This window comes from Carettochelys insculpta, chromosome 10 (genome assembly GCF_033958435.1).
Source record: "Carettochelys insculpta isolate YL-2023 chromosome 10, ASM3395843v1, whole genome shotgun sequence".
Classification (NCBI taxonomy): Eukaryota; Metazoa; Chordata; order Testudines; family Carettochelyidae; genus Carettochelys; species Carettochelys insculpta.
In genome coordinates, this window is record NC_134146.1 from 3106769 (window position 1) to 3112840 (window position 6072).

General features: G+C 49.3%; 1 long non-coding RNA gene across 2 annotated transcripts; it reads left to right on the top strand.

The window, feature by feature from the left end:
- The first annotated feature begins 914 nt into the window (after positions 1 to 914).
- LOC142018601 (uncharacterized) lies at positions 915 to 5863 on the top strand. 2 transcript variants are annotated; one of them, XR_012646868.1, is made up of 3 exons: positions 915 to 956; positions 1380 to 1458; positions 5806 to 5838. It is a non-coding gene; the product is annotated as an uncharacterized LOC142018601 (long non-coding RNA). The 2 variants fall into 2 exon arrangements; XR_012646869.1 differs by lacking the exon at positions 915 to 956 and adding an exon at positions 2689 to 2740 and having other exon boundaries at positions 1419 to 1458; positions 5806 to 5863.
- The last annotated feature ends 209 nt before the right edge of the window (positions 5864 to 6072 follow it).

Consider the following 6072-nt stretch of genomic DNA (forward strand, 5'->3'; position numbering starts at 1 on the left):
CTGAATTAGCCCTCCAGAACCCTGGGTTGGGTTTCGGCTCTCATACTGTGTCCCTTGGTTCTCCGTCTGTACGCTGAAGGTGCCGTGCATCCTTTGTCTATTGCCCCCCTCCCCATCTTTGGAGCTTGATAAATTCAGTGTGGGTAGGGGTTATCTCTGAGATTGCTTGGCAGCTGGGGCCTCCAATTATTGTAAAGACATAATCATATTTCCCCCATACACTTGTCTTTTGGGCTAACGTTTTCCAGCTTTGGTGTCCACCACAGGTTGTTAGAAAGGGGGGATAAAGTCTCTTTAGCAGCTTGGGCCATACTCTGGGACGGCGCTCAAAGCCAAGTCCCTGCCCCGCTCCCTCTTCAGTCCTCACAGTGTCACTCTGTCTCTGCTGTCCACCTGCAGCTCCTTTCACAGCCCCAGGAACCACACTGTAGTTTGTCCCCTGCCTGTATCACTGCATCCCCCCATCTGGAGATGGTGCTTTGGCAGCCAACACAACCAACTCATCTTGTGGAGCAAATCAAGCTAGAACTCAAATTGCTGAGGTATGAAAGATGTGCAACAGAAACGCAACTAGGCATCGTTTACCAAGTTTGCTCTTTCTAAGGTTCTCCAGAACAAAGAGATGTCTCTTCAGGACCAGCTCTTGGCTGCTGAGGAGAAGGCTCAGTAAGTTTGCCAGCTGCAAATCAAAGTTCTTTATGGCTGATGTCTTAATGACGAGCATTACCTGGGGACAAGCAATATTGTGTGCAAAGCCAGTGCAAGGAATTTAAATTGTATGTGCTCAGGACTTGAAAAAGCTCAAGGAAGTGACTGGTCAAGAGAACAGCTCTGAATCAAAGAGAACATGCTTGTTTTTGCACTTGTTCCTGCTGTAGTTATTTCAGTACATCACATCTGTGTTGTGATTCCTACATGCATATGGGGCCTCGCTCAGACAGACTTCTAACTGCAGGGTGGTTTTGGGATGTGCTGGAATGGGAGCTAGGATAAGGCTGTCAAGCTCCTATTTGGTCGTGTCTTGTCCCCGATTGTTACCTTGCAAATAATTTCACCTCTGGCTTCAGACCAGACTCTCTAGGCAGATAGGAAAGAGTTTCCGTGGAATGTAAAAAGGGGGTGGGGCAGGGGGCATAGGAAGAGATTCCATCTGCAGTCTTCCTATGGCACTGGATTGCGTGGCTAGCTTGGTACCTATGGAGCTGGAAGATTCTTGACCTTCATTGTCCCATGCTCATGGAGCGATTAGAATTCACCCTCTTTCGAAAAAAATACGATGATTTTCACATCCAAATAGCCATAAAGAACAAATCAGAGAACTGAATTTTATGGGACTTTCTAAAACTTGCAAAGGAATCACGTTTCTTTTATTTTTTCAGACGTCTCCCAAGGACACCGAGTAACATCCTGAACATCAACCCAAAGAGCCTGATGTTTGAAATAGTAAAAGCTGAGTTGGTAAGTGACTTCTGTCTTATCCTTAAGACCGGGTTGAGCAATAAGTGGCAGTAAGCGACCTGTGAGACAGACACCGTTCACCAGGCTACCAGACACTTTATTTAGCAACATGTCCCCAGGTACAGCTGCCCACAGTCCCCATTGTCTGTGGTTCATTGTTTCTAGCCAATGAAAGCGATGCCCCGGTCTGTGCCACTTCCACCTGCTCCCATTGGCCAGGAACAGTAATCTGTGGCCAATGGGAGCTGCGAGCTGCCATCCTTGCAGATGAACAGGTAAATAAAGTGTCCAGTGGCCCACCGGGGCTAACCTTGGAAAACCACCTCCAGCCCATGGGCTCCATATTGGCCACCCCTGCCAAAGAGGAACTGCAAATGAGTCCACTCTTTTTGTGATTCTGATACTTAGAGGAACCCAAAGCATGGAGTGACGTGTAACCGTCGTGCCTAATGGTCATTGGTGATCCTAATCTCCATTAACTTAAGTTATTCGTTTATGAATTGCTTATTAAATGTCCTCTGGCTGTGAGTTTCACAGCTTGATTGTGTGTCGGGTGAAGAAATACTTCCTTTTGTTGTTTTAAAGCAGCAGCCTCTGAACTTCATTGAGTGACTCCTAGTTCTTGCGTCCCATGCAGGAGTACAAAGAACTTCTTTGTTTACTTTCTTTACAACATTCCTGATTTTATAGAGCTCCACCATGGCTCCACTTGGCTGTCTCTTATCCAAGCATAACAACTGGGGTCTTGCTAGTGTCTCCTGATATAGGAGCTGCTCTATATCCCTAACATTTTAGTTGATCTTTTCTGTACCTTTTCCAATTCTAATATATCTTATTGGAAACACCTACGGTAGTCAACATATGGGAGCTCCATGGATCTGGATAGTGACATTATAATATTTTCTGTCTTATTACCTATGTGTTTCCTGATGGTTCTTAACCTTCTCATTGTTTTTTGACTGATGCTGCAGACTGAGTGGATGTTTTATGAGAACTATCCACAATGACTTGTGGTTTTTACCTAGCGGGCGCCACAGAGCCCGCTGGCCAGACACACAAGTGAAAGTGACAAATCTTTTTAAGCAAAGCCTAAAGAGTAATCAATCATCACATAAGTAAAATGCTTCCGGGTTTGAGAATATTACAAAGAATCTACCCTCATCAGTAATCTCTTGCTTCCTTACTTAAGTGAAAGCATTTTGAGTCCCTTAAAATTCTCTTTATCTGCAGGAAGACAAAATACGAGGAAAAGAAAAGAACCAAAGGAAGCACATATTTGGTGGTAGGTTAGTGAAGACTCTATTTACGTTCATGAACTTACTGCATTTTAGAAGACATTTTAAGACCATGCAGGGATATGCACATTTAAAGGAAGAATAGAACAGAGCAAGGAGCCAGCTGGTGAACGTTACTTAGATGCTTGAGGATGCAGGCAGGTGCCAGTGTGCTTTTGAAAATCCCATCAGACACTTAGTGATATCTTGAAAATCTGGACACAAGTCTATATGCAAATACTTCATGTAGTATGAGCAAATTATAATGGGTAGCACCCATGAAAAGAGAATATCTTAGAAGAAGGATTTCAAGGCTGCTTATAGGGATTTAGGTGCCAGATTCCCATTAAGGTCAATTTGTGCCTCCAGATCCCTTCTGCAGCTTTGAAAATTGCAGCTTTAAGTCTTCCACTCAGGTCAAAGTAGGGGGCTAGGCCCCAGGGCTGTTTCTTTTCTGAGCTGTACAGAGCCTAGCACAAACGGATCTGGTGTGTGGCTACAGCCCTTGGGTGCTACCCTACAACAGGCAGTAAATAAAATGACAATAGCAGGGAAAGATAGGCAGCCAACCACTTTTAAAAAAGCAAACATACTGTAACAAAGTCTGGCCAAAGAACAGGGGAGGCGGAAAGGCCTGCTAATTAGAGGGCCAAGGCTGCAGAACAGTTAGGAGCAGCTGGCTGGGAGCTGGCCCAGGCACCCTGGGGACAGTTGACTCCCCTTCATGCCTGCTGGATGCTTTTAAAAGCCTCCCCAGTGAGAAGCAGGAGGGGGAGAGATGCTGATGGCTAGTGACCCACGGAATGCAAAGAGTTACAGGGTAGAGACAGCAGTGGAGGGTGACCTTGGCATGGCCGGGCTCCTTACCTCAGAAAACCAGCTGTGAGCCCAAAGTGCTGGCCAGGGAAAAAGCGACACGTGGCTCAGTATCTTGCAAACTTTGTGGTACCGGCAATAACCAGCCTTGCCAGTTGGCGTGAGAGAATGGGGACAAAGAGGATGAATGAGGGAGAAATGGGGAGGGGAAAGAGACCCGGAGAAAGCAGTGAGGGAGGTGTGGCTGGGTACCCAGACGCAGAGACAGGGATTTCGAAGATGTGGCTTTGGGTATGACCCCTCCCCACCAGACTCAGAAAACAGACGGCAGTTGCCTCTGCTGGCAGGGGTGGAGGTAGGGTTGGTCCTGCCTCACTGAAATCAGTGGGAAAGGGAGGATTTTTCCCTTCCATGAGGGTGTCGAGCCTGTCTCACTTCCATTCTGAGCCTGGGATTGGCAGTGGACCCTTCCAGTCAAGCCCATTTGAGGAAGAGCCGTGGAGATGGTTTTCCCACTTCCATTTTATCAGGTTCCTTCAGGTGCGGGGGTAACATGAGAACAGGGTGCTCAGCCCCTGCCTGGGGGGCTGCTGTGGAGCCTACTGGGTCGGGGTGCAAACAGGGCTGCAAATAGCTGTGGGGCAGAAAATCTCCCCCATGCCAGTGCTGGGTGGAGCTTTTCCACACGCAGTGCTTGGCTCCCCTTGGCCAGCATCCCAGGCCAGAGCGTCTTGAGCTTTCCCGGGTGCCAGCCCAGCCAGAGGCAGTGGGGGAAGGAAGGTGCCTGCTAGCCAGGCTCGCCATGAGCTGAGTGCTCTGACCAGGGCAAGAGTGCCAACGGCGTGACAAAGGTGGCAGCTGCCCCCCCAACCTGGCATTTCACAGGGGGCTGGCGCTCTGGGAGGAGGAGCAGCTGAGCAGTTGAAGGGGCTCAGCAGGGAGAGGACAGTCGGAGAGAAACGTTTCAGGGGCCAACGGGTGGGCAGCAGAGGAGACACGTAACCAGCCACCACCTGCCCACACTCTCCCGCCACGGCAGCAAGCAGCTGGAGATGGCTAGGAGGGAGGAGGCCTGCTGGACAAAAGGCGGTGCCCAGCAGGGACTGACGGCCCAGCAGAGGGAGTGGCTCATTCCAGCCTTGCACGCCCACACCATTGCTGGTGGATGGGCAGCTGGCAAGCAAGGCACAGCCTCCAGTAGGCTCCGGAAGTACTGATGTGACTATTTACCTCCGAAAAAGCAGGGACACCTGCAGGAGGACTTGAATAGGGGCCTGTCCCTTTAGAAAGGGGAGATCTGGTCACCCAACTCCTGGTGAATCGTTCTTCCCACATTCAGCCTGGGTCTCTCTGCCAACTGCCCATAAGCATCTTCGGATGGGCTCAAATCTATTCCGTGTTCAGCATGACGAGGTACGTGGCTGGACGGGCGTAACCCTGAGTGCCAGGAGTCTGGTGCTCAACATTTCGTCGGGCCAGTCCAGCTCCCAGGCTGAAATCAGCCGCTGGCTTGCGGCTGGGTAAAGTCATTCAGGCAAATACAGTCTTTTCAGGAGCATCCCCCGTAAGAAATTTGTATGTGGAACACGCAGGGGTGTCAAGGCTGCTCCCCACTCTGACGCTCCATGTGCAGAAGGTGCAGGGCACATAAGAGACCTTAAGAGCACCTTGCTTCTACGGGCTTCTGCTTCAAGATTCCCTGACCCTGGGAGGTAGCTGCCACCACCCAAGTGAGAAACCCCCCTTTAAAACCCAAGAAGACCCACTTGTGACATTTTTTAAAGGGTGGGTTATTTAAAGCACAGAGAACTCCTTCCCTGGGATTCGGTTCAAAAGTTACAACGTACAGAGGGTACATCAGCCAGCCTGGAGTCCCGCACCAAATCCAAAATAAAAAAATAACCTGATTGCATCTGACTGTACATTTCCTTCCTACTTACATATCTGTATGTCCAGATCTTGTGGCCTGGACCTTTACTAGATTCATTCAGCCTGCTCAGGATTAACCATCTCTCTCTCTCCTCCAGCCACACAACAGAAAGACCCTCCCTCGCCCTCAACTCTTAACTGCTTCAATTCAAAATATCCCCCCTCTCTCTGCCCATTGTCTCACCTGGCTGCTTGCCGACAAAGTACCCAATCGCTCTGGGTTTAACCCTTTACAGGCATTCATTCATGACAAAGGGGTTGGTATATTTGAGTAATATGTTGCGTGTTTGTGTAATGTGCCCTGAGTTTGCGTCTCTTTATTCTGCAGGCTGAACCCCAAGTGGATTCTGCTTCAGTTGTGGCGGCTCACGGGCATACTGCTGGCCCTGCTCCTGACAACTAGCCTCGCTGCTCTCTTCGTCTTCTATACCTGCCTCTCAGACCACACAGTGACAGAAGCCTATCACCAACCATTGTGGCTGTTTCTGGACTATTACCTCTGGCCTTACATGGAGCTGCGTAGTTCTGGCATGTTACCCAAGTAACCCTGTGGCTTTACAGAACCTCTCTCTAATTTTGTGCTGGTCATTCCCCA